This window comes from Heptranchias perlo, unplaced genomic scaffold, assembly GCF_035084215.1.
Source record: "Heptranchias perlo isolate sHepPer1 unplaced genomic scaffold, sHepPer1.hap1 HAP1_SCAFFOLD_73, whole genome shotgun sequence".
In the NCBI taxonomy this organism is placed as follows: Eukaryota; Metazoa; Chordata; class Chondrichthyes; order Hexanchiformes; family Hexanchidae; genus Heptranchias; species Heptranchias perlo.
Window position 1 is genome coordinate 151,031 of NW_027139761.1, and position 26,192 is coordinate 177,222.

The 26,192-nt window shown below is 44.4% G+C and overlaps 9 non-coding genes across 9 annotated transcripts; all 9 read left to right on the forward strand.

Annotated features, from left to right (window-relative positions):
* Window positions 1-2,810: 2,810 nt before the first annotated feature.
* On the forward strand, window positions 2,811-2,883 carry trnaf-gaa (transfer RNA phenylalanine (anticodon GAA)). Its single transcript has one exon. It is a non-coding gene; the product is annotated as a tRNA-Phe (tRNA).
* A 2,847-nt stretch (window positions 2,884-5,730) lies between these two features.
* trnak-cuu (transfer RNA lysine (anticodon CUU)) lies at window positions 5,731-5,803 on the forward strand. Its single transcript has one exon. It is a non-coding gene; the product is annotated as a tRNA-Lys (tRNA).
* Window positions 5,804-6,828: 1,025 nt separating this feature from the next.
* On the forward strand, window positions 6,829-6,901 carry trnaf-gaa (transfer RNA phenylalanine (anticodon GAA)). The gene has a single exon. It is a non-coding gene; the product is annotated as a tRNA-Phe (tRNA).
* Window positions 6,902-9,737: 2,836 nt separating this feature from the next.
* On the forward strand, window positions 9,738-9,810 carry trnak-cuu (transfer RNA lysine (anticodon CUU)). The gene has a single exon. It is a non-coding gene; the product is annotated as a tRNA-Lys (tRNA).
* A 1,026-nt stretch (window positions 9,811-10,836) lies between these two features.
* On the forward strand, window positions 10,837-10,909 carry trnaf-gaa (transfer RNA phenylalanine (anticodon GAA)). Its single transcript has one exon. It is a non-coding gene; the product is annotated as a tRNA-Phe (tRNA).
* A 2,836-nt stretch (window positions 10,910-13,745) lies between these two features.
* On the forward strand, window positions 13,746-13,818 carry trnak-cuu (transfer RNA lysine (anticodon CUU)). Its single transcript has one exon. It is a non-coding gene; the product is annotated as a tRNA-Lys (tRNA).
* Window positions 13,819-14,836: 1,018 nt separating this feature from the next.
* On the forward strand, window positions 14,837-14,909 carry trnaf-gaa (transfer RNA phenylalanine (anticodon GAA)). Its single transcript has one exon. It is a non-coding gene; the product is annotated as a tRNA-Phe (tRNA).
* Window positions 14,910-17,760: 2,851 nt separating this feature from the next.
* On the forward strand, window positions 17,761-17,833 carry trnak-cuu (transfer RNA lysine (anticodon CUU)). The gene has a single exon. It is a non-coding gene; the product is annotated as a tRNA-Lys (tRNA).
* A 1,018-nt stretch (window positions 17,834-18,851) lies between these two features.
* On the forward strand, window positions 18,852-18,924 carry trnaf-gaa (transfer RNA phenylalanine (anticodon GAA)). The gene has a single exon. It is a non-coding gene; the product is annotated as a tRNA-Phe (tRNA).
* Window positions 18,925-26,192: the final 7,268 nt, after the last annotated feature.

Below are 26,192 nucleotides of genomic sequence, written 5' to 3' on the forward strand. Positions count from 1 at the left end.
TTAAAGGCACCTCAATGACCTGCACTTTCATTGAATGAGTTTTTTTCGCCATTGGAATCGACGTGAGATCGCTGTCGGCTTTCATCTCACTGAAGTGCAGAGTGTGGCCGCCTTGTATCGGTCAACGTGTTAGTGACGAGTTTGGGGTAAGCACGGGTCGCGTTTATTTCTGAAATCTCACCAAGCACCGGGGAAAAGAAACTTAGAATCCAAGCAGATCTGGACAATGCGCAGCGCAGCCGCACAGGAGTTACAAATCCAACCTCTCACCACTCGGCAATCGCATTAACTGAACTTTACTCTGGCCCGTGTCACCGCGCTGAAATCGAGTCTTTCTCGGCCACATTTTTTGTTAACATAATAATTACTGGTTCAAGAGTGAAGATTGTCGGCTGCTGAACTGAAAGGGCAAGAGACAACTTTGTAGACACCGTGTAGTGTCACAGATCTGCTGGTTTGTCCTGCTCATTTCATCTTACCTCATTTTCAGCAAACCTGAATATTACTGGAACAGAGAATGGCGAATCACAGCTCAAAAATCAATCCTCTCTTCCACGAGCGGACTGAGTCTTTCAACATACAGGTGTTTAATGGCAAGGTGAGATTAATTTTCAGAAATAATACAGCACAGATTTTCACTCGTGCAAGCTGCACACTATTTTGGAAAAGTAAACTGATTGGAAGAAAGCTGTTGCATTGAGCGCGGCAACCTGAAGCTTTAGCTCGATGAATTCGTCCTTGAACATTTACAAGCTCTGTTTCTGTGGCGCAATTTGTTTGCGCGTTCGGCTGCCAACTGAAAAGTTGGTGGTTCGAACCAACGAGAGGACGCGATAGCAACCTTTTGCCTTAACATTCATTGTCTCGCATTTCTTGGGTTCGAATGTGTGTCTTGTCTGGCAGAAAATGTACCGCAAACATTGCCAGCTGAGTGCGTCTGATTTTCCACCATTTATTCTGCAGTTGGATAAAAGGCATCTGAAAAAATCCAAAAAAACCGAGATTGGCTTGAACGAAGTCGGAATACTTCTTGACAGAGAAGGTTCGAAGGTTGCAGGCGAGCTCCTTCAGACTGAATCACACTGACATGGATATTTCTGCAGTGAGCGACATCAGACTGTTTCCACAATGAATGTCACTCCCTTTATTTTGGAAAAGTGAAATGGTATTCACATTCCGACTGGTTTCAGTTGATTTGTGAGAGATCGTTAAAGGACAATCTCCGGTTAAGACGGCCTTTTTCTCTCTCTTTGTTGGCCGAATCCAAAATGAAATTGGAGCTGGACTAATCAGGCAAGAAATCAGGAATCACTTTTGCAAACAAAATACGGCCGAAATCTGGAACTCTCTCATCCCAAAGGATGATGATTGTGGCTCAATTCATAATTTGAAATCTGATATTGATACATCGTTTTTCGATTCGGGTACCAAGGAATATGAGTCCAAGGCGGAGAAACAGAGATGAATTGCAGATCAACTCATGATCTAATTGAATGGGGCAGCAGGTTCGAGGGGCTGAATGGCCTTCTCTTGTCCCGATGTTCCGATACTGCTCAGCGCGGGGCTGGACGAATGGTAAAAGACATCACACGAGCTCCAGAATGAAAAAACGGGTGTTCAGAAGCAGATACCCTGAGATTGTGGAACGAACTGAACTCCTGCAGCAAAGCCAACAGCTGTCTCTCTGCAATAATAGGATGCGAAGAATTTCAGCACTCGGCACGGCAAGCGCAGTCGGGAGAGCATGAGACTCTTAATGTCAGGGTCGTGGGTTCGAGCCCCACGTTGAGCGATTTGTGTTCTACTTTTCACACTGTGTGATAAAAGTTTCAAAGTGCAACCTCTTGTCTCCAGATTCGAACCAGACACAACCCTGAGCTGCGTGAAAGGAAACCGTGAGCGTTGCCAAATATCCACTCCCTCCGGATTCGACCTCCTCGTTCCCTCCACATGGGACACTGACATGTTATCGGTTCAATCGGATTCATTTTTTGCTGTTATTAAAAATGTTGATGGTCTGAAAATGTAATATTTAGGAGATGCCAACTCTGGAACAATTCGCCTCTCTGAGACCTCCTGATCTCCCCTTACCCTATTTGATTCTCCCTGCGCTCCTTATCATCGCTGATACGCTCTGTCTCTTACCTTCTCCGATACCCTCAGAGAGTCCATGATCCACTTTGTACCTTGTCAGCGCCATTCACCTGCTCTGATACCTATTGATTGCCCCTGACACAGATGCGCCCTGAGCCGCCTTACACTCTCCCATACTCGGCAGTCCTTCCCCTCTCTCAGATCTTAAAACACTCTCTGATGCCATCTGACTGCCCGCTCTCCTCTTTGAGCCCCCTTGCACTCTCTGATGCCATCTGATAGTACCTTCCCCTCTCTGAGATGCCCTTGCCACAATGGATCGCCACTAAGAAGCGATTAGACGCCCTGAGGCCTTCTCAGAAGCAATTACCGTCCCTGCTATGAAAGTGCGGTGTAACTTCACAGGTGGATCTACCGGTCTGTGTTAAGGATGAGATCAAGAGGTTGATCGGTCGCTGCTGCTTCCGCCTCTGAGAGCTCTATCGGCGGTCGGTACCGATCTTCCTCCCACAAACTGGGTGTGGATGTATGAGTGCGCTGTTGATTTATAAACTTTGGTAGTTTAAGTATGACAACGATGTTGATATATGAACTGTGGGTGTATCTCTACGAGTACGATGTTTATATATGAATTGTGGAATGAACAGGAGGGGCAATTCCTCCTGGGGTTATATTTTCTTCCACGACAATAACACAAAGTAATCGTTGGATATAGAGCCGAAATAGCTCAGTTGGGAGAGCGTTAGACTGAAGATCTGAAGGTCCTTGGTTCAATCCCGAGTTTCGGCAGTTTTTGTTTGTTGACTTTCTTCTTCCTTGCTTCGATTCTCGGATTTATTTGCAGTGAAATTTAATTCCCGCCACTGAAGGATTGGGGATTGAATAGAGAGACATCAAGGATGGGAATTATTTATATCGTTTGTACTTGGCTGTTATTTCACTGTTACCTTCTGCCTTTTTCTCTTGGTTTTGTCTCTCTCGGTGCCAGGTGACTATTTGATTTGTCCGAAACTGTTCCATTTTCCACATCTCGGGCCGGTCAGACCCGCTCTGTCTGTCTGTTGCTGCTGATGATCATTAATGGGAACAGGCCGCGAGTTAAACGTTTATCTGCAAATTGGAGAAAGACAAATCAAAAGAAAGACGTGTTTATCCTGCCCAGGGGCAAAGTTACAACGGATGTAATTCAAAAACGGTCCCCGTGAATTATTCTGTTGATTTTCTTTTTAAAGCTTCGATTTCAAAAGTTACAAAAACGCGAAATAAATAAAGTAAATTACAAGAATCGAGTCCGTGATCATTATGTTACAGTATACTCTTTGCAAACGAGTTAACCGGCCGTACCAACGGCACATTAGGCTGTTTAATTAATTTTTGTACCTGCAGCGATTTCTGTACTTGGACCCCTAAATTTCTCTGCTCCTCCACAGCACCGAGTTTCTCACCATTTAGAAAATACTCTGATTTATCTTTCTTAGATTTAAAGTGTATGACCTCGGTCTTCCCCACATTGAACACTATTTGCCACAATTTTGTCCATACACTTAATCTATCAATTCCCACTTTTCAATTTCCTGCGATCATCTGCGTTTCTTCCTGCGTCACCAGAAGGCTGCATGTTCAAAACACGGGGTAACCGTTGCCTTTAGAGCTGATAGGATTCTGTATCGTTCCGGAATGAATGTTTCATCTGCTTTTCTCAATAAACAGAACCTTGCTCTAAATTCTGGTTTTCTGGTTCTCAAATTTCAGCAAATCGTTTCATTTTGCCCTCGACTTTTGATCTTGTGCTGCGTCTGAAACTTTTGCAAAGACGGAGAAGAAGTCCCCAAATCGCCCCACGTGTATCTCAAACGCTTTGGGAAGAAGTTCTGTGTAAACAATCAGGAATTTCAAGCACCTCAATGACCTGCACTTTAATTGAATGACTTTTTTTCGCCATTGGAATCGACGAGAAATCGCTGTCGGCTTTCATCTCACTGAAGTGCAGAGTGTGGCCGCCTTGTATCGGTCAATGTGTTAGTGACGAGTTTGGGTTAAGCAAGGGTCGCGTTTATTTCTGAAATCTCACCAAGCACCGGGAAAAAGAAACTTAGAATCAAACTGTCCCTGTAAGTGATGAATTGAAGGGAATATCGCTCCAAACAGATCTGGACAATGTGCAGCGCAGCCGCACAGGAGTTACAAATCCACCCTCTCGCCACTCGGCAATCGCATGAATTGAACTTTACTCTGGCCCGTGTCACCGCGCTGAAATCGAGTCTTTCACCGCCACATTTTTTCTTAACATAATAATTACTGGTTTAAGAGTGAAAATTGTCGTCCACTTCACTGTAAGTGCAAGAGACAACTTTGTAGACACCGTGTAGTGTCACAGACATGCTGGTTTGTCCTGCTCATTTCATCTCATCTCATTTTCCGCAAACCTGAATATTACTGGAACAGAGAATGGCGAATCACAGCTCAAAAATCAATCCTCTCTTCCACGAGCGGACTGAGTCTTTCAACATACAGGTGTTTAATGGCAAGGTGAGTTTAATTTTCAGAAATAATACCGCACAGATTTTGACTCGTGCAAGCTGCACACATTTTATTTTGGAAAAGTAAACTGATTGGAAGAAAGCTGTTGCATTGAGTGCGGCAACCTGAAGCGTCAGCTCGATGAATTCGTCCTTGAACATTTGCAAGTTCTGTTTCTGTGGCGCAATTGGTTAGCGCGTTTCGCTGCGAACTGAAAAGTTGTTCGTTAGAGGACACGAAGGCAACCTTTTACCTTAACATTCATTGTCTCGCAAATTCTTGGGTTCGAATGTGTGTCTTGTCTGCCAGAAAATGTACCGCAAGCATTGCCAGCTGAGTGCGTCTGATTTTCCACCATTTATTCTGCGGTTGGATAACAGGCATATGAAAAATATCCAAAAAAACGAGGTTGGCTTGAACGAAGTCGGAATACTTCTTGACAGAGAAGGTTCGAAGGTTGCAAGCGAGCTCCTTCACACTGACATGGATATTTCTGCAGTGAGCGACATCAGACTGTTTCCACAATGAATGTCACTTCCTTTATTTTGGAAAAGTGAAATGGTATTCACATTCCGACTGGTTTCAGTTGATTTGTGAGAGATCGCTAAAGGATCAATCTCCGGTGAAGACGGCCTTTATCTCTCTCTCTGTTGGCCGAATCCAAAATGAAATTGGAGCTGGACTAATCATGCAAGAAATCAGGAATCACTTAAGCAAACAAAATACGGCCGAAAGCTGGAACTCTCTCATCCCAAAGGATGTGGATTGTGGTTCAATTCATAATTTGAAGTCAGATATTGACAGATCGTTTTTCGATTCGGGGACCAAGGAATATGAGTCCAAGACGGAGAAACAGAGATGAATTGCAGATCAACTCATGATCCAATTGAATGGGGCAGCAGGTTCGAGGTGCTGAATGGCCTTCTCTTGTCCCGATGTTCCGATACTGCTCAGCGCGGAGCTGGACGAATGGTAAAAGACATCAGACTAACCCCAGAATGAAAAAACGGGTGTTCAGAAGTCGATACCCTGAGATTGTGGAACGAACTGAATTCCTGCAGCAAAGCCAACAGTTGTCTCTCTTCAATGATAAGATGGGAAGAATTTCAGCAGTCGGCCCGGCTAGCTCAGTCGATAGAGCATGTGACTCTTAATCTCAGGGTCGTGGGTTCGAGCCCCACGTTTGGCGATTTTCTTCTACTTTTCACACTCGGTGATAAAATTTTTAAAGTGCAACCTCTTGTCTCCAAATTCGAAACAGGCACAACCCTGAGCTGTGTGAAAGGAAACCGTGAGCGTTGCCAAATATCCACTCCCTATCGATTCTACCTTCTCGTTCCCTCCACATGGGACACGGACAGGTTATCGGTTCAATTGGATTCACTTTTTGTTGTTATTAAAAATGTTGAAGGTCAGAAAATGCAATATTTAGGAGATGCCAACGCTGGAACAATTCGCCTCTCTGATACCTCCTGATCCCCCCTTACCCTATTTGATTCTCCCTGTGCTCCTTATCATCGCTGATACGCTCTGTCTCTTACCTTCTCCGATACCCTCAGAGAGTCCATGATTCACTTTGAACCTTGTCAGCGCCATTCACCTGCTCTGATACCTATTGATTGCCCCTTACACAGATGCGCCCTGAGCCGCCTTACACTCTCCCATACTCGGCAGTCCTTCCCCTCTCTCAGATCTTAATACACTCTCTGATGCCATCTGACTTCCCGCTCTCCTCTTTGAGCCCCCTTACACTCTCTGATGCCCTCTGATAGTACCTTGCCCTCTCTGAGATGCCCTTGCCACAATGGATCGCCACTAAGAAGCGATTAGACGCCCTGAGGCCTTCTCAGAAGCAATTACCGTCCCTGCTATCAAAGTGTCAAAGTGCGGTGTAACTTCACAGGTGGATCTGCCGGTCTGTGTTAAGGATGAGATCAAGAGTTTGATCGGTCGCTGCTGCTTCCGCCTCTGAGAGCTCTATCGGCGGTCGGTACCGATCTTCCTCCCACAAACTGGGTGTGGATGTATGAGTGCGCTGTTGATTTATAAACTTTGGTAGTTTACGTATGACAACGATGTTTATATATGAATTGTGGGAGCATCTCTACGAGTACGATGTTTATATATGAATTGTGGAATGAACAGGAGGGGCAATTCCTCCTGGGGTTATATTTTCTTCCACGACAATAATACAAAGTAATCGTTGGGTACAGAGCCGAAATAGCTCAGTTGGGAGAGCGTTAGACTGAAGATCTGAAGGTCCTTGGTTCAATCCCGAGTTTCGGCAGTTTTTGTTTGTTTACTTTCTTCTTCCTTGCTTCGATTCTCGGATTGATTTGCAGTGAAATTTAATTCCCGCCACTGAAGGATTGGGGATTGAATAGAGAGACATCAAGGATGGGAATTATTTATATCGTTTGTATTTGGCTGTTATTTCACTGTTACCTTCTGCCTTTTTCTCTTGGTTTTGTCCCTCTCGGTGCCAGGTGACTATTTGATTTGTCCCAAACTGATGCATTTTCCACATCTCGGGGCGGTCAGACCCGCTCTGTCTGTCTGTTGCTGCTGATGATCATTAATGGGAACAGGCCGCGAGTTAAACGTTTATCTGCAAATTGGAGAAAGACAAATAAAAGGAAAGACGTGTTTATCCTGTCCAGGGGCAAAGTAACAACGGATGGAATTCAAAAAACGGTCCCCGTGAATTTTTCTGTGGATTTTCTTTTTAAAGCTTCGATTTCAAAAGTTACAAAAACGCGAAATAAATAAAGTAAATTACAAGAATCGAGTCCGTGATCATTATGTTACAGTATACTCTTTGCAAACGAGTTAACCGGCCGTACCAACGGTAAATTAGGCTGTTTAATTAATTTTTGTGCCTGCAGCGACCCCGAAATCTCTCTGCTCCTCCACAGCACCGAGTTTCTCACCATTTAGAAAATACTCTGATTTATCTTTCTTAGATTTAAAGTGTATGACCTCGGTCTCCCCCACATTGAACTCTATTTGCCACAGTTTTGTCCACAAACTTAATCTATCAATTCCCACTTTTCAATTTCCTGCTACCATCTGCGTGACTTCCAGCGTCACCAGAAGGCTGCGTGTTCAAAACACGGGGTAACCGTTGCCTTTAGAGCTGATAGGATTCTGTATCGTTCCGGAATGAATGTTTCATCTGCTTTTTCTCAATAAACAGAACCTTGCTCTAAATTCTGGTTCTCTGGTTCTCAAATTTCAGCAAATCGTTTCATTTTGCCCTCGACTTTTGATCTTGTGCTGCGGATGAAACTTTTGCAAAGAGGGAGAAGAAGTCCCCAAATCGCCCCACGTGTATCTCAAACGCTTTGGGAAGAAGTTCTGTGTAAACAATCAGGAATTTGAAGGCACCTCAATGACCTGCACTTTAATTGAATGACTTTTTTTCGCCATTGGAATCGACGAGAAATCGCTGTCGGCTTTCATCTCACTGAAGTGCAGAGTGTGGCCGCCTTGTATCGGTCAATGTGTTAGTGACGAGTTTGGGTTAAGCACGGGTCGCGTTTATTTCTGAAATCTCACCAAGCACCGGGAAAAAGAAACTTAGAATCAAACTGTCCCTGTAAGTGATGAATTGAAGGGAATATCGCTCCAAACAGATCTGGACAACGTGCAGCGCAGCCGCACAGGAGTTCCAAATCCACCCTCTCGCCACTCGGCAATCGCATTAACTGAACTTTACTCTGGCCCATGTCACCGCGCTGAAATCGAGTCTTTCACGGCCACATTTTTTCTTAACATAATAATTACTGGTTTAAGAGTGAAAATTGTCGTCCACTTCACTGCAAGTGCAAGAGACAACTTTGTAGACACCGTGTAGTGTCACAGACCTGCTGGTTTGTCCTGCTCATTTCATCTCATCTCATTTTCCGCAAACCTGAATATTACTGGAACAGAGAATGGCGAATCACAGCACAAAAATCAATCCTCTCTTCCACGAGCGGACTGAGTCTTTCAACATACAGGTGTTTAATGGCAAGGTGAGTTTAATTTTTAGAAATAATACAGCACAGATTTTGACTCGTGCAAGCTGCACACATTTTATTTTGGAAAAGTAAACTGATTGGAAGAAAGCTGTTACATTGAGTGCGGCAACCTGAAGCGTCAGCTCGATGAATTAGTCCTTGAACATTTGCAAGTTCTGTTTCTCTGGCGCAATTGGTTAGCGCGTTTCGCTGCGAACTGAAAAGTTGGTCGTTAGAGGACACGAAGGCAACCTTTTACCTTAACATTCATTGTCTCGCAAATTCTTGGGTTCGAATGTGTGTCTTGTCTGCCAGAAAATGTACCGCAAGCATTGCCAGCTGAGTGCGTCTGGTTTTCCACCATTTATTCTGCGGTTGGATAACAGGCATATGAAAAATATCCAAAAAAACGAGGTTGGCTTGAACGAAGTCGGAATACTTCTTGACAGAGAAGGTTCGAAGGTTGCAAGCGAGCTCCTTCACACTGACATGGATATTTCTGCAGTGAGCGACATCAGACTGTTTCCACAATGAATGTCACTCCCTTTATTTTGGAAAAGTGAAATGGTATTCACATTCCGACTGGTTTCAGTTGATTTGTGAGAGATCGCTAAAGGATCAATCTCCGGTGAAGACGGCCTTTTTCTCTTTCTCTGTTGGCCGAATCCAAAATGAAATTGGAGCTGGACTAATCATGCAAGAAATCAGGAATCACTTTAGCAAACAAAATACGGCCGAAAGCTGGAACTCTCACATCCCAAAGGATGTGGATTGTGGTTCAATTCATAATTTGAAGTCTGATATTGACAGATCGTTTTTCGATTCGGGTACCAAGGAATATGAGTCCAAGACGGAGAAACAGAGATGAATTGCAGATCAACTCATGATCCAATTGAATGGGGCAGCAGGTTCGAGGGGCTGAATGGCCTTCTCTTGTTCCGATGTTCCGATACTGCTCAGCGCGGAGCTGGACGAATGGTAAAAGACATCTGACAAACTCCAGAATGAAAAAACGGGTGTTCAGAAGTCGATACCCTGAGATTGTGGAACGAACTGAACTCCTGCAGCAAAGCCAACAGCTGTCTCTCTGCAATGATAAGATGGGAAGAATTTCAGCAGTCGGCCCGGCTAGCTCAGTCGGTAGAGCATGAGACTCTTAATCTCAGGGTCGTGGGTTCGAGCCCCACGTTGGGCGATTTGTGTTCCACTTTTCACACTCGGTGATAAAATTTTTAAACTGCAACCTCTTGTCTCCAGATTCGAAACAGGCACAACCCTGAGCTGTGTGAAAGGAAACCGTGAGCGTTGCCAAATATCCACTCCCTATCGATTCTACCTTCTCGTTCCCTCCACATGGGACACGGACAGGTTATCGGTTCAATTGGATTCACTTTTTGTTGTTATTAAAAATGTTGAAGGTCAGAAAATGCAATATTTAGGAGATGCCAACGCTGGAACAATTCGCCTCTCTGATACCTCCTGATCCCCCCTTACCCTATTTGATTCTCCCTGTGCTCCTTATCATCGCTGATACGCTCTGTCTCTTACCTTCTCCGATACCCTCAGAGAGTCCATGATTCACTTTGAACCTTGTCAGCGCCATTCACCTGCTCTGATACCTATTGATTGCCCCTTACACAGATGCGCCCTGAGCCGCCTTACACTCTCCCATACTCGGCAGTCCTTCCCCTCTCTCAGATCTTAATACACTCTCTGATGCCATTTAACTTCCCGCTCTCCTCTTTGAGCCCCCTTACACTCTCTGATGCCCTCTGATAGTACCTTGCCCTCTCTGAGATGCCCTTGCCACAATGGATCGCCACTAAGAAGCGATTAGACGCCCTGAGGCCTTCTCAGAAGCAATTACCGTCCCTGCTATCAAAGTGTCAAAGTGCGGTGTAACTTCACAGGTGGATCTGCCGGTCTGTGTTAAGGATGAGATCAAGAGTTTGATCGGTCGCTGCTGCTTCCGCCTCTGAGAGCTCTATCGGCGGTCGGTACCGATCTTCCTCCCACAAACTGGGTGTGGATGTATGAGTGCGCTGTTGATTTATAAACTTTGGTAGTTTACGTATGACAACGATGTTTATATATGAATTGTGGGAGCATCTCTACGAGTACGATGTTTATATATGAATTGTGGAATGAACAGGAGGGGCAATTCCTCCTGGGGTTATATTTTCTTCCACGACAATAATACAAAGTAATCGTTGGGTACAGAGCCGAAATAGCTCAGTTGGGAGAGCGTTAGACTGAAGATCTGAAGGTCCTTGGTTCAATCCCGAGTTTCGGCAGTTTTTGTTTGTTTACTTTCTTCTTCCTTGCTTCGATTCTCGGATTGATTTGCAGTGAAATTTAATTCCCGCCACTGAAGGATTGGGGATTGAATAGAGAGACATCAAGGATGGGAATTATTTATATCGTTTGTATTTGGCTGTTATTTCACTGTTACCTTCTGCCTTTTTCTCTTGGTTTTGTCCCTCTCGGTGCCAGGTGACTATTTGATTTGTCCCAAACTGATGCATTTTCCACATCTCGGGGCGGTCAGACCCGCTCTGTCTGTCTGTTGCTGCTGATGATCATTAATGGGAACAGGCCGCGAGTTAAACGTTTATCTGCAAATTGGAGAAAGACAAATAAAAGGAAAGACGTGTTTATCCTGTCCAGGGGCAAAGTAACAACGGATGGAATTCAAAAAACGGTCCCCGTGAATTTTTCTGTGGATTTTCTTTTTAAAGCTTCGATTTCAAAAGTTACAAAAACGCGAAATAAATAAAGTAAATTACAAGAATCGAGTCCGTGATCATTATGTTACAGTATACTCTTTGCAAACGAGTTAACCGGCCGTACCAACGGTAAATTAGGCTGTTTAATTAATTTTTGTGCCTGCAGCGACCCCGAAATCTCTCTGCTCCTCCACAGCACCGAGTTTCTCACCATTTAGAAAATACTCTGATTTATCTTTCTTAGATTTAAAGTGTATGACCTCGGTCTCCCCCACATTGAACTCTATTTGCCACAGTTTTGTCCACAAACTTAATCTATCAATTCCCACTTTTCAATTTCCTGCTACCATCTGCGTGACTTCCAGCGTCACCAGAAGGCTGCGTGTTCAAAACACGGGGTAACCGTTGCCTTTAGAGCTGATAGGATTCTGTATCGTTCCGGAATGAATGTTTCATCTGCTTTTTCTCAATAAACAGAACCTTGCTCTAAATTCTGGTTCTCTGGTTCTCAAATTTCAGCAAATCGTTTCATTTTGCCCTCGACTTTTGATCTTGTGCTGCGGATGAAACTTTTGCAAAGAGGGAGAAGAAGTCCCCAAATCGCCCCACGTGTATCTCAAACGCTTTGGGAAGAAGTTCTGTGTAAACAATCAGGAATTTGAAGGCACCTCAATGACCTGCACTTTAATTGAATGACTTTTTTTCGCCATTGGAATCGACGAGAAATCGCTGTCGGCTTTCATCTCACTGAAGTGCAGAGTGTGGCCGCCTTGTATCGGTCAATGTGTTAGTGACGAGTTTGGGTTAAGCACGGGTCGCGTTTATTTCTGAAATCTCACCAAGCACCGGGAAAAAGAAACTTAGAATCAAACTGTCCCTGTAAGTGATGAATTGAAGGGAATATCGCTCCAAACAGATCTGGACAACGTGCAGCGCAGCCGCACAGGAGTTCCAAATCCACCCTCTCGCCACTCGGCAATCGCATTAACTGAACTTTACTCTGGCCCATGTCACCGCGCTGAAATCGAGTCTTTCACGGCCACATTTTTTCTTAACATAATAATTACTGGTTTAAGAGTGAAAATTGTCGTCCACTTCACTGCAAGTGCAAGAGACAACTTTGTAGACACCGTGTAGTGTCACAGACCTGCTGGTTTGTCCTGCTCATTTCATCTCATCTCATTTTCCGCAAACCTGAATATTACTGGAACAGAGAATGGCGAATCACAGCTCAAAAATCAATCCTCTCTTCCACGAGCGGACTGAGTCTTTCAACATACAGGTGTTTAATGGCAAGGTGAGTTTAATTTTTAGAAATAATACAGCACAGATTTTGACTCGTGCAAGCTGCACACATTTTATTTTGGAAAAGTAAACTGATTGGAAGAAAGCTGTTACATTGAGTGCGGCAACCTGAAGCGTCAGCTCGATGAATTAGTCCTTGAACATTTGCAAGTTCTGTTTCTCTGGCGCAATTGGTTAGCGCGTTTCGCTGCGAACTGAAAAGTTGGTCGTTAGAGGACACGAAGGCAACCTTTTACCTTAACATTCATTGTCTCGCAAATTCTTGGGTTCGAATGTGTGTCTTGTCTGCCAGAAAATGTACCGCAAGCATTGCCAGCTGAGTGCGTCTGGTTTTCCACCATTTATTCTGCGGTTGGATAACAGGCATATGAAAAATATCCAAAAAAACGAGGTTGGCTTGAACGAAGTCGGAATACTTCTTGACAGAGAAGGTTCGAAGGTTGCAAGCGAGCTCCTTCACACTGACATGGATATTTCTGCAGTGAGCGACATCAGACTGTTTCCACAATGAATGTCACTCCCTTTATTTTGGAAAAGTGAAATGGTATTCACATTCCGACTGGTTTCAGTTGATTTGTGAGAGATCGCTAAAGGATCAATCTCCGGTGAAGACGGCCTTTTTCTCTTTCTCTGTTGGCCGAATCCAAAATGAAATTGGAGCTGGACTAATCATGCAAGAAATCAGGAATCACTTTAGCAAACAAAATACGGCCGAAAGCTGGAACTCTCACATCCCAAAGGATGTGGATTGTGGTTCAATTCATAATTTGAAGTCTGATATTGACAGATCGTTTTTCGATTCGGGTACCAAGGAATATGAGTCCAAGACGGAGAAACAGAGATGAATTGCAGATCAACTCATGATCCAATTGAATGGGGCAGCAGGTTCGAGGGGCTGAATGGCCTTCTCTTGTTCCGATGTTCCGATACTGCTCAGCGCGGAGCTGGACGAATGGTAAAAGACATCTGACAAACTCCAGAATGAAAAAACGGGTGTTCAGAAGTCGATACCCTGAGATTGTGGAACGAACTGAACTCCTGCAGCAAAGCCAACAGCTGTCTCTCTGCAATGATAAGATGGGAAGAATTTCAGCAGTCGGCCCGGCTAGCTCAGTCGGTAGAGCATGAGACTCTTAATCTCAGGGTCGTGGGTTCGAGCCCCACGTTGGGCGATTTGTGTTCCACTTTTCACACTCGGTGATAAAATTTTTAAACTGCAACCTCTTGTCTCCAGATTCGAAACAGGCACAACCCTCAGCTGTGTGAAAGGAAACCGTGAGCGTTGCCAAATATCCACTCCCTCTCGATTCTACCTTCTCGTTCCCTCCACATGGGACACGGACAGGTTATCGGTTCAATTGGATTCACTTTTTGTTGTTATTAAAAATGTTGAAGGTCAGAAAATGTAATATTTAGGAGATGCCAACGCTGGAACAATTCGCCTCTCTGATACCTCCTGATCCCCCCTTACCCCATTTGATTCTCCCTGTGCTCCTTATCATCGCTGATACGCTCTGTCTCTTACCTTCTCCGATACCCTCAGAGAGTCCATGATTCACTTTGAACCTTGTCAGCGCCATTCACCTGCTCTGATACCTATTGATTGCCCCTTACACAGATGCGCCCTGAGCCGCCTTACACTCTCCCATACTCGGCAGTCCTTCCCCTCTCTCAGATCTTAATACACTCTCTGATGCCATCTGACTTCCCACTCTCCTCTTTGAGCCCCCTTACACTCTCTGATGCCCTCTGATCGTACCTTCCCCTCTCTGAGATGCCCTTGCCACAATGGATCGCCACTAAGAAGCGATGAGACGCCCTGAGGCCTTCACAGAAGCAATTACCGTCCCTGCTATCAAAGTGCGGTGTAACTTCACAGGTGGATCTACCGGTCTGTGTTAAGGATGAGATCAAGAGTTTGATCGGTCGCTGCTGCTTCCGCCTCTGAGAGCTCGATCGGCGGTCGGTACCGATCTTCCTCCCACAAACTGGGTGTGGATGTATGAGTGCGCTGTTGATTTATAAACTTTGGTAGTTTACGTATGACAACGATGTTTATATATGAACTGTGGGTGTATCTCTACGAGTACGATGTTTATATATGAATTGTGGAATGAACAGGAGGGGCAATTCCTCCTGGGGTTATATTTTCTTCCACGACAATAACACAAAGTAATCGTTGGGTACAGAGCCGAAATAGCTCAGTTGGGAGAGCGTTAGACTGAAGATCTGAAGGTCCTTGGTTCAATCCCGAGTTTCGGCAGTTTTTGTTTGTTTATTTTCTTCTTCCTTGCTTCGATTCTCGGATTTATTTGCAGTGAAATTTAATTCCCGCCACTGAAGGATTGGGGATTGAATAGAGAGACATCAAGGATGGGAATTATTTATATCGTTTGTATTTGTCTGTTATTTCTCTGTTACCTTCTGCCTTTTTCTCTTGGTTTTGTCTCTCTCGGTGCCAGGTGACTATTTGATTTGTCCGAAACTGCTCCATTTTCCACATCTCGGGGCGGTCAAACCCGCTCTGTCTGTCTGTTGCTGCTGATGATCATTTATGGGAACAGGCCGCGAGTTAAACGTTTATCTGCAAATTGGAGAAAGACAAATAAAGCGAAAGACGTGTTTCTCCGGCCCAGGGGCAAAGTTACAATGGATGTAATTCAAAAAACGGTCCCCGTGAATTTGTCTGTGGATTTTCTTTGTAAAGCTTCGATTTTGAAAGTTACAACAACGCGAAATAAATAAAGTAAATTGCAAGAATCGAATCCTTGATCATGATATTACGGTATACTCTTTGCAAACGAGTTCACCGGCCGCACCAACGGCACATTAGGCTGTTTAATTAATTTTTGTACCTGCAGCGATTTCTGTACTTGGACCCCTAAATCTCTCTGCTCCTCCACAGCACCGAGTTTCTCACCATTTAGAAAATTCTCTGATTTATCTTTCTTCGATTTAAAGTGTATGACCTCGGTCTCCCCCACATTGAACACTATTTGCCACAGTTTTATCCACACACTTAATCTATCAATTCCCACTTTTCAATTTCCTGCTACCATCTGCATTACTTCCTGCGTCACCAGAAGGCTGCGTGTTCAAAACACGGGGTAACCGTTGCCTTTAGAGCTGATAGGATTCTGTATCGTTCCGGAATGAATGTTTCATCTGCTTTTTCTCAATAAACAGAACCTTGCTCTAAATTCTGTTTCTCTGGATCTCAAATTTGAGCAAATCGTTTCATTTTGCCCTCGACTTTTGACCTTGTGCTGCGGATGAAACTTTTGCAAAGAGGGAGAAGAAGTCCCCAAATCGCCCCACGTGTATCTCAAACGCTTTGGGAAGAAGTTCTGTGTAAACAATCAGGAATTTAAAGGCACCTCAATGACCTGCACTTTCATTGAATGACTTTTTTTCGCCGTTGGAATCGACGAGAAATCGCTGTCGGCTTTCATCTCACTGAAGTGCAGAGTGTGGCCGCCTTGTATCGGTCAACGTGTTAGTGACGAGTTTGGGTTAAGCACGGGTCGCGTTTATTTCTGAAATCTCACCAAGCACCGGGAAAAAGAAACTTAGAATCAAACTGTCCCTGTAAGTGATGAATTGAAGGGAACATCGCTCCAAACAGATCTGGACAATGTGCAGCGCAGCCGCACAGGAGTTCCAAATCCACCCTCTCGCCACTCGGCAATCGCATGAACTGAACTTTACTCTGGCCCGTGTCACCGCGCTGAAATCGAGTCTTTCACGGCCACATTTTTTCTTAACATAATAATTACTGGTTTAAGAGTGAAAATTGTCGTCCACTTCACTGTAAGTGCAAGAGACAACTTTGTCGACACCGTGTAGTGTCACAGCCTTGCTGGTTTGTCCTGTTCATTTCATCTCATCTCATTTTCCGCAAACCTGAATATTACTGGAACAGAGAATGGCGAATCACAGCTCAAAAATCAATCCTCTCTTCCACGAGCGGACTGAGTCTTTCAACATACTGGTGTTTAATGGCAAGGTGAGTTTAATTTTCAGAAATAATACAGCACAGATTTTCACTCGTGCAAGCTGCACACATTTTATTTTGGAAAAGTAAACTGATTGGAAGAAAGCTGTTACATTGAGTGCGGCAACCTGAAGCGTCAGCTCGATGAATTAGTCCTTGAACATTTGCAAGTTCTGTTTCTGTGGCGCAATTGGTTAGCGCGATTCGCTGCGAACTGTAAAGTTGGTCGTTAGAGGACACGAAGGCAACCTTTTACCTTAACATTCATTGTCTCGCAAATTCTTGGGTTCGAATGTGTGTCTTGTCTGCCAGAAAATGTACCGCAAGCATTGCCAGCTGAGTGCGTCTGATTTTCCACCATTTATTCTGCGGTTGGATAACAGGCATATGAAAAATATCCAAAAAAACGAGGTTGGCTTGAACGAAGTCGGAATACTTCTTGACAGAGAAGGTTCGAAGGTTGCAAGCGAGCACCTTCACACTGACATGGATATTTCTGCAGTGAGCGACATCAGACTGTTTCCACAATGAATGTCACTCCCTTTATTTTGGAAAAGTGAAATGGTATTCACATTCCGACTGGTTTCAGTTGATTTGTGAGAGATCGCTAAAGGATCAATCTCCGGTGAAGACGGCCTTTATCTCTCTCTCTGTTGGCCGAATCCAAAATGAAATTGGAGCTGGACTAATCATGCAAGAAATCAGGAATCACTTTAGCAAACAAAATACGGTCGAAAGCTGGAACTCTCTCATCCCAAAGGATGTGGATTGTGGTTCAATTCATAATTTGAAGTCTGATATTGATAGATCGTTTTTCGATTCGGGTACCAAGGAATATCAGGCCAAGACGGAGAAACAGAGATGAATTGCAGATCAACTCATGATCGAATTGAATGGGGCAGCAGGTTCGAGGGGCTGAATGGCCTTCTCTTGTCCCGATGTTCCTATACTGCTCAGCGCGGGGCTGGACGAATGGTAAAAGACATCAGACTAACTCCAGAATGAAAAAAACGGGTGTTCAGAAGTCGATACCCTGAGATTGTGGAACGAACTGAAATCCTGAAGCAAAGCCAACAGTTGTCTCTCTGCAATAATAAGAATGGAAGAAATTCAGTAGTCGGCCCGGCTAGCTCAGTCGGTAGAGCATGAGACTCTTAATCTCAGGGTCGTGGGTTCGAGCCCCACGTTGGGCGATTTGTGTTCTACTTTTCACACTCGGTGATAAAATTTTTAAAGTGCAACCTCTTGTCTCCAGATTCGAAACAGGCACAACCCTGCGCTGTGTGAAAGGAAACCGTGAGCGTTGCCAAATATCCACTCCCTCCCGATTCTACCTTCTCGTTCCCTCCACATGGGACACGGACAGGTTATCGGTTCAATTGGATTCACTTTTTGTTGTTATTAAAAATGTTGAAGGTCAGAAAATGTAATATTTAGGAGATGCCAACGCTGGAACAATTCGCCTCTCTGATACCTCCTGATCCCCCCGAACCCGATTTGATTCTCCCTGTGCTCCTTATCATCGCTGATACGCTCTGTCTCTTCCCTTCTCCGATACCCTCAGAGATTCCATAATCCACTTTGAACCGTGTCAGCGCCATTCACCTGCTCTGATACCTATTGATTGCCCCTTACACAGATGCGCCCTGAGCCGCCTTACACTCTCCCATACTCGGCAGTCCTTCCCCTCTCTCAGATCTTAAAACACTCTCTGATGCCATCTGACTGCCCGCTCTCCTCTTTGAGCCCCCTTACACTCTCTGATGCCCTCTGATAGTACATTCCCCTCTCTGAGATGCCCTTGCCACAATGGATCGCCAATAAGAAGTGATTAGACGCCCTGAGGCCTTCTCAGAAGCAATTACCGTCCCTGCTATCAAAGTGCGGTGTAACTTCACAGGTGGATCGACCGGTCTGTGTTCAGGATGAGATCAAGAGTTTGATTGGTCGCTGCTGCTTCCGCCTCTGAGAGCTCGATCGGCGGTCGGTACCGATCTTCCTCCCACAAACTGGGTGTGGATGTATGAGTGCGCTGTTGATTTATAAACTTTGGTAGTTTACGTATGACAGCGATGTTTATATATGAACTGTGGGTGTATCTCTACGAGTACGATGTTTATATATGAATTTTGCAATGAACAGGAGGGGCAATTCCTCCTGGGGTTATATTTTCTTCCACGACAATAACACAAAGTAATCGTTGGGTATACAGCCGAAATAGCTCAGTTGGGAGAGCGTTAGACTGAAGATCTGAAGGTCCTTGGTTCAATCCCGAGTTTCGGCAGTTTTTGTTTGTTTGCTTTCTTCTTCCTTGCTTCGATTCTCGGATTTATTTGCAGTGAAATTTAATTCCCGCCACTGAAGGATTGGGGATTGAATAGAGAGACATCAAGGATGGGAATTATTTATATCGTTTGTATTTGGCTGTTATTTCACTGTTACCTTCTGCCTTTTTCTCTTGGTTTTGTCTCTCTCGGTGCCAGGTGACTATTTGATTTGTCCGAAACTGTTCCATTTTCCACATCTCGGGGCGGTCAGACCCGCTCTGTCTGTCTGTTGCTGCTGATGATCATTAATGGGAACAGGCCGCGAGTTAAACGTTTAACTGCAAATTGGAGAAAGACAAATCAAAAGAAAGACGTGTTTATCCTGCCCAGGGGCAAAGTTACAACGGATGTAATTCAAAAACGGTCCCCGTGAATTTTTCTGTGGATTTTCTTTTTAAAGCTTCGATTTCAAAAGTTACAAAAACGCGAAATAAATAAAGTAAATTACAAGAATCGTGTCCGTGATCATTATGTTACAGTATACTCTTTGCAAACGAGTTCACCGTCCGTACCAACGGCACATTAGGCTGTTTAATTAATTTTTGTACCTGCAGCGATTTCTGTACTTGGACCCCTAAATCTCTCTGCTCCTCCACAGCACCGAGTTTCTCACCATTTAGAAAATACTCTGATTTATCTTTCTTAGATTTAAAGTGTATGACCTCGGTCTCCCCCACATTGAACTCTATTTGCCACAGTTTTGTCCACACACTTAATCTATCAATTCCCACTTTTCAATTTCCTGCTACCATCTGCGTTTCTTCCTGCGTCACCAGAAGGCTGCGTGTTCAAAACACGGGTTAACCGTTGCCTTTAGAGCTGAGAGGATTCTGCATCGTTCCGGAATGAATGTTTCATCTGCTTTTTCTCAATGAACAGAACCTTGCTCTAAATTCTGGTTCTCTGGTTCTCAAATTTCAGCAAATCGTTTCATTTTGCCCTCGACTTTTGATCTTGTGCTGCGGATGAAACTTTTGCAAAGAGGGAGAAGAAGTCCCCAAATCGCCCCACGTGTATCTCAAACGCGTTGGGAAGAAGTTCTGTGTAAACAATCAGGAATTTAAAGGCACCTCAATGACCTGCACTTTCATTGAATGACTTTTTTTCGCCATTGGAATCGACGTGAAATCGCTGTCGGCTTTCATCTCACTGAAGTGCAGAGTGTGGCCGCCTTGTATCGGTCAACGTGTTAGTGACGAGTTTGGGTTAAGCACGGGTCGCGTTTATTTCTGAAATCACACCAAGCACCGGGGAAAAGAAACTTAGAATCAAACTGTCCCTGTAACTGATGAATTGAAGGGAATATCGTTCCAAACAGATCTGGACAATGTGCAGCGCAGCCGCACAGGAGTTCCAAATCCAACCTCTCGCCACTCGGCAATCGCATTAACTGAACTTTGCTCCGGCCCGTGTCACCGCGCTGAAATCGAGTCTTTCTCGGCCACATTTTTTCTGAAAATAATAATTCCTGGTTGAAGAGTGAAAATTGTCGTCCACTTCACTGTAAGTGCAAGAGACAACTTTGTAGACACCGTGTAGTGTCACAGACCTGCTGGTTTGTCCTGCTCATTTCATCTCAACTCATTTTCAGCAAACCTGAATATTACTGGAACAGAGATTGGCGAATCACAGCTCAAAAATCAATCCTCTCTTCCACGAGCGGACTGAGTCTTTCAACATACAAGTGTTTAATGGCAAGGTGAGTTTAATTTTCAGAAATAATACAGCACAGATTTTGACTCGTGCAAGCTGCACACATTTTATTTTGGAAAAGTAAACTGATTGGAAGAAAGCTGTTACATTGAGTGCGGCAACCTGAAGCGTCAGCTCGATGAATTAGTCCTTGAACATTTGCAAGTTCTGTTTCTGTGGCGCAATTGGTTCGCGCGTTCGGCTGCTAACTGAAAAGTTGGTGGTTTGAACCCACCCGGGGACGCTGAAGCGAAATTTTACGTTAACATTCATTGTTTCGCATTTCTTCGGTTCGAATGTGTGTCTCGTCTGCCAGAAAATGTACCCCAAACATTGCCAGCTGTATTGCGTCTGATTTTCCACCATTTATTCTGCGGTTGGATCACAGGCATCGGAAAAATATCCAAAAAAAACGAGATTAGCTTCAACGAAGTCGGAATACTTCTTGACAGAGAATGTTCGAAGGTTGCAGGCGAGCTCCTTCAGACTGAATCACACTGACATGGATATTTCTGCAGTGAGCGACATCAGACTGTTTCCACAATGAATGTCACTCCCTTTATTTTGGAAAAGTGAAATGGTATTCACATTCCGACAGTTTTCAGTTGATTTGTTAGAGATCGTTAAATGATCAATCGCAGGTTAAGGCGGCCTTTTTCTCTCTCTCTCTGTTGGCCGAATCCAAAATAAAATTGGAGCTGGACTAATCAGGCAAGAAATCAGGAATCACTTTAGCAAACAAAATACGGCCGAAAGCTGGAACTCTCTCATCCCAAAGGATATGGATTGAGGCTCAATTCAAATTTTCAAATCTGATATTGATAGATCTTTTTCCGTTTCGGTTACCAAGGGATATGAGACAAGGCGGGGAAACATTGATGAATTAATGGTCACCTCATGATCTAATTGAATGACACAGCAGGTTCGAGGGGCTGAATGGTCTTCTCCTGTCCCGATTTTCCTCTCCTGCTCAACGCGGATCTGGACGACTGGTAAAAGGCATCAGACTGACTCGAGAATGAAAATCGGGTGTTGAGATTCACCCACCTTGGGATTGTCGGACAAACTGAACCCCTACAGCAACGTCACCACCTGCCTCTCTGCAATAATAGGATGAGAAGGAGCCCTGCCGCTGGCCCGGCTCGCTCAGTCGGTAAAGCACGAAATTCCTAATCTCAGGGTCGTGGGTTTAAACCACACATTGGGCGTTTTGTGTTCTTTTTTTCACAATGGGTGATGAAAGGTTCAAAGTGCAACCTCTTATCTCCAGTTCAAGAAATCCAGTTATATCAACAGACACAACACTGAGCTGTGTGAAAGGAAACCGTGAGCGTTGCCAAATATCCAGCCCCTCCCGATACTATCTTCTCATTCCCTCCACATGGGACAAGGCCGATACCGTTTCAATCGGCTTCATTTATGCTGTTATTAAAAATGTTGATGGTTAGGAAGTGTAATATTTAGAAGATGCCAACTCTGGATCCATTCGCCTCTCTGATACCTCCTGAGCCCACGTTACCCTCTTTGATTCTCCCTGAGCTCCTTATCTTCTCTGATACCCTCAGAGAGTCCATTATCCTCTTTGAACCTTGTCAGCGCCCTTTACACTCTCTGATACACGCTGAGTGCCCCTCACCCCCTGATACGCCCTGAGCGTCCTTACACTCTCTGATACCCTCTGGCAGTCTTTCTTCTCTGCGAGATCTCAATAAACTCTCTGACACCCTCTGACTGCCCGCTCCCCTCTCTGAACCCCGTAACACTCTCTGATGCCCTCTGACTGTCTCTTCCCCTCTCTGAGATGCCCTTGCCCCAATGGATCGCCACCAAGAAGCCATTAGACCCACTGATGCCTTGTCAGTTCCCATTACCGTCCCTGCTATCAAAGTACGGTGTAACTTCACAGGTGAAACTCCCGGTCTGTGTAAAGGATGAGATCCAGAGTTTGTTCGGTCGCTGTTGCTGCCGCCGCTCCCACCCTGATTGCTCTATTGGCAGTCGGTCCCGATCGACGGCCGTTAAACTGGGTGTGGATCTATTAGTGCGCTATCGATTTATAAACTTTGGGAGTTTATGTATGACAGCGATGCTTAGATATGAACTGTGGGTGTGTATATTTGAGTTCGACATTTATACCTGCACTTTGGGTCAGTATATATGAGTGCGATGTTAAAATATGAACTGTGGGTGTGTATATATCAGTTCGATGTTTAAAAATGAATTGTGGAATGAACAGGAGGGGCAATTCCTCCTGGGGTTATATTTTCTTCCACGACAATGACACAAAGCAAAGGTTGGATGTGTCGTCGAAATATTTCAGTTAGGAGAGCGTTGGACGAAAGATCTGAAGTTCCTTGGTTCAATCCCGAGTTTCGGCAGTTTATGGTTGTTTCGTTTCTTCTTCCTTGATTCGATTCTCGCACTTATTTACAGCAAAATTTGACACCCGCCACTGAAGAATTGTGGAGGGAATAGAAAGGCATCAAGGATGGGAAATATTCATATCGTCTGTATTTGGCTTTTATTTCTCTGTGACATTCTGCCTTTTTCTCTTGGTTTTTTCTCTCTCGGTGCTGGGTGACTTTTTGATTTGATGCATTTGTTCGAAATTGATGCCTTTTCCACATCTCGGGGCGGTCAGACCCGCTCAGTCTGTCTGTTGCTGCTGCTGATCATTAATGGGAAAAGGCCGCGAGTTAAACGTTTATCTGCAAACCGGAGAAAGGCAAAAAAAAAAAAGACGTGTTTCTCCGGCCCCGGGGCAAAGTTACAATGGATGTTATTCAAAAAACTGTCCCCTTGAATTTGTCTGTTGTTTTTTGTGTGAAGCTTCCATTTTAAAAGTTACAAAAATCCGAAATAAATAAATTAAATTACAAGAATCGAATCCGTGATCAAGACATTACGGTATACTATATGCAAATGAGCAAACCGGCCCGACTAATGGCACATTCGTCTGTTTAATTAATTTTTTACCTGTACGCTGGCTGGTAGCGGTTTCTGTACATGGGTCCCGAAATCTCTCTGCTCCTCCACAGTTTCTGGATTCTCACCATTTAGAAAATACTCTGATTTATCTTTCTCATATTTAAAGTGGATGACCTCGCCCTCCCACACATTGAACTCTATTTGCCGCAGTTTTGCCCACTCGCTTAATCTATCAATTCCCACTTTTCAACTTCCTGCTTATTGCTACATTACTTATTGCGTCACCAGAAGGCTGCTTGCACAAATCACGGGTAACCGTTGCTTTTAGAGCTGATAGGATTCTCGCTCGTTCCGGAATGAATGTTTTATTTGCTTTTTCACAATAAACAGAACCTTGCTCTAAAGTCTGCTTCCCGAGTTCTCAAAATTTCAGGAAGGCGTCTCATTCTGCCCTCGACTTTTGATCTTGACCTGCGGTTGAAACTTTTGCAAAGCGGGAAAAGAAGTCCCTAAATCACTCCCCCTGAATCTCAAACGCTTTGGGAAGAAGTTCAGTGCAAACAATCAGGACTTTAAAGGCCCCTCAATGACCTGCACTTTCATTGAATGAGTTTTTTTCGCCATTGCATTCGACCGTGAAATCGCTCTCCGCTTTCATCTCACTGAAGTGAAGAGTGTGACGGCCTTGTATCTATCAACGTGTAAGTGACGAGTTTGGGTTAAGCACGGGTCGCGTTTATTTTTGAAATCTCAGCAACCACCGGGGAAAAGAAACTTAGAATCAAACTGTCCCTGTAAGTGATGAATTGAAGGGAATATCGCTCCAAACAGATCTGGACAATGTGCAGCGCAGCCGCACAAGAGTTCCAAATCCACCCTCTCGCCACTCGGCAATCGCATTAACTGAACTTTACTCCGGCCCTTGTCATCGCGCCGAAATCGAGTCTTACTCGGCCACATTTTTTCTTAACATAATAATTACTGGTTTAAGAGTGAAAATTGTCGTCCACTTCACTGTAAGTGCAAGAGACAACTTTGTAGACACCGTGTAGTGTCACAGACCTGCTGGATTGTCCTGCTCATTTCATCTCATCTCATTTTCAGCAAACCTGAATATTACTGGAACAGAGAATGGCGAATCACAGCTCAAAAATCAATCCTCTCTTCCACGAGCGGACTGAGTCTTTCAACAGACAGGTGTTTAATGGCAAGGTGAGTTTAATTTTCAGAAATAATACAGCACAGATGTTCAATCGTGCAAGCTGCACACCCTTTATTTTGGAAAAGTAAACTGATTGGAAGAAAGCTGTTACATTGAGTGCGGCAACCTGAAGCGTCAGCTCGATGAATTAGTCCTTGAACATTTGTAAGCTCTATTTCTGTGGCGCAATTGGTTCGCGCGTTCTGCTGCTAACTGAAAAGTTGGTGGTTTGAACCCACTAGAGGACGCAAAAGCAACCTTTTACCTTCACATTCATTGTCTCGCATTTCTTGTGTTCGAATGTGTGTCTTGTCTGGCAGAAAATGTACCGCAAACATTGCCAGCTGAGTGCGTCTGATTTTCCACCATTTATTCTGCGGTTGGATAACAGGCATCTGAAAAATATCCAAAAAAAACGAGATTGGCTTGAACGAAGTCGGAATACTTCTTGACAGAGAAGGTTCGAAGGTTGCAGGCGAGCTCCTTCAGTCTGAATCACACTGACATGGATATTTCTGCAGTGAGCGACATCAGACTGTTTCCACAATGAATGTCACTCCCTTTATTTTGGAAAAGTGAAATGGTATTCGCATTCCGACTGGTTTCAGTTGATTTGTGAGAGATCTTTAAAGGATCAATCTCCGGTTAAGACGGCCTTTTTCTCTCTCTCTGTTGGCCGAATCCAAAATGAAATTGGAGCTGGAATAATCATGCAAGAAATCAGGAATCACTTTCGCATACAAAATACGGCCGAAAGCTGGAACTCTCTCATCCCAAAGGATGTGGATTGTGGCTCAATTCATAATTTGAAGTCTGATAGTGATAGATCGTTTTTCGGTTCGGGTACCAAGGAATATGATTCCAAGGCGGAGAAACAGAGATGAATTGCAGATCAACTCATGATCTAATTGAATGGGGCAGCAGGTTCGAGGGGCTGAATGGCCTTCCCTTGTCCTGATATTCCTATACTGCTCAGCGCGGGGCTGCACGAATGTTAAAAGACATCAGACTAACTCCAGAATGAAAAAAACGGGTGTTCAGAAGTAGATACCCTGAGATTGTGGAACGAACTGAACTCCTGCAGCAAAGCCAACAGCTGTCTCTCTGCAATAATAGGATGGGAAGAGTTTTGGCAATCGGTCCGGCTCGCTCAGTCGGGAAAGCATGATATTCTTCATCTCAGGGTCGTGGGCTCGAGCCCCACGTTGGGCGATTTGTGTTCTACTTTTCACACTTGGTGATAAAAGTTTCAAAGTGCAACCTCTTATCTCCAGATTCCAACCAGACACAACCCTGAGCTGTGTGAAAGGAAACCGTGAGGGTTGCCAATTTTCCACTCCCTCCCGATTCTACCTTCTCGTTCCCTCCACATGGGACACGGACAGGTTATCGGTTCAATCTGAT